Raw genomic sequence first — 1,764 nt, 5'->3', positions numbered from 1 at the left:
TAAGTATTAGGGAGATCCAGCAAGAAAATGAACAAGATAATTTTATTTCTGTGTATTTGGATCCTCGTTACAAGCCCATCGATTAGTTATGCACTTGTAAAGATGTTTGGGAAAAAAATATCCATACATACGAGCGAGAAGTAAAAAGAAGTACATGACTTCATTATTTAGCGAGTATGTAAAATCCAACTCAAAAGGCGGCGTGCTTTTGAATCTTCACCTTACTCTTGTTGAACACTTCTCTTGGCTTTCTACGGCGATCAGTAAGTACCCAAAGTACGGGACTTTTAGAATCACTCATGAAAGATCTAAAGAACTATAAAACGGCGAGTGGAGGTGTGGATGCTAGAACGGAGTTAGATAAATATTTTGGTGAAGCGAGGATGATAGTAAAGAATTTAACATCTGCGGGTGGAAGATGAACTCGGCTAGATTTCCTATTCTTTCGAGATGGCTCGTGATGTATTAGCTGTACCGTTTTTCAAGTGTGGCATACGAATCGCATTTAGTACGGGAGGACGTCTTCTTGATTCATTTAGGAGTTCATTGACTCTAAATTAGTGCAAGCTCTAGTGTGTCTTGAATTGGCTTCGAAGTGAAAAATTAAAACAACTTTTGTTAGCGTTGAGGAAGATCTTGATAATCTCGGCGAGGAACAAGGTAATAATACTTTTTATTATATTTGTTGTATATTATTGTTTTAAATGGTTTATACTTATTACATGACTCATTATGATAATTTTCTCTTCAGATTTAGCCAGCGCTGGGAGAGACCCTACTGTAGTTGACATATAGTACAAGGTGACTTTCATAATGTTCGGTTATCTTCTCGTTGTTTGTTTGAATGCACTTAAAATTTTACATAGTAACAATTCTGTTTTTTATTGTAGGATACTTGCTGGTTGCTGCAATAGAAAAAGCACCAGCAGTTGTGCGAAAGAAGTTGTGCAAGGAAAAGCTCTTATGTACTGAAAGAAGTTGTCAATTACTGTTTTGGTTCTTGTTAGTTCTTCCAACAATTTGATGCTCTGCTCTTTTGAGTACGGGGGGCTCCCTTTGCTTTTGTGATATTTTGTATTATGTACTATGTACTAAGAAAAGCACCTGTAACGCAAAAGGACAAATTAACACGTGTTGGTGAGTGTATAAAATTTTGAAAGTTGATGATTACTTTTGCCTTTTCATTAGTATTAGAGGCTAGATTGGACATAATTTTTGCACATTGACTTGTGCTAGACTTATAAGAGCATTTTAGATGTTAATCTTTGGTGTATGGTAAAAGGACAAGGAGAACTTCTTAGGTGAAGGGATTCACCTTGCTTAAAGTTTGTTAACCCCGGTTTCGGCTAATCAATTGAATTTGTAAGTGGGTATAGGATATGTGCTTTGTTCTTGATGTATGTAAGATAAAGAGAATGTAGATTTGAAGGCTCACCAACAAAGCAGCCGAAGATGTAAACGTTATGAACAATATATTATACTATTAGCAATAATTCTGAAGAGAAACGGCCTTGGCCGAATAAATGAGAGGAGCGTAAATATGAGATGCTTATAACGTAAGTGTTCTTGAAAGGTAAAGGGAGCCAACCCCAAAGGAGGGGAATGCTTTATTTATAGTGTTGCCTCCATGGGCTTCGTATTAATGTGAATTAATAAAATAATAACAAAGTCGGCTACGAACGGATTTGGTGGGATTAGACGGGCGGCGCCGTCGGCACGCGCATGGTTGGTGGGCGACCATGGCGAAGGGGTCGCGCGTGGCTC

This window comes from Lycium ferocissimum, chromosome 11 (genome assembly GCF_029784015.1).
Source record: "Lycium ferocissimum isolate CSIRO_LF1 chromosome 11, AGI_CSIRO_Lferr_CH_V1, whole genome shotgun sequence".
Lineage (NCBI taxonomy): Eukaryota > Viridiplantae > Streptophyta > Magnoliopsida > Solanales > Solanaceae > Lycium > Lycium ferocissimum.
Note: the sequence above shows the minus strand (reverse complement) of the source record.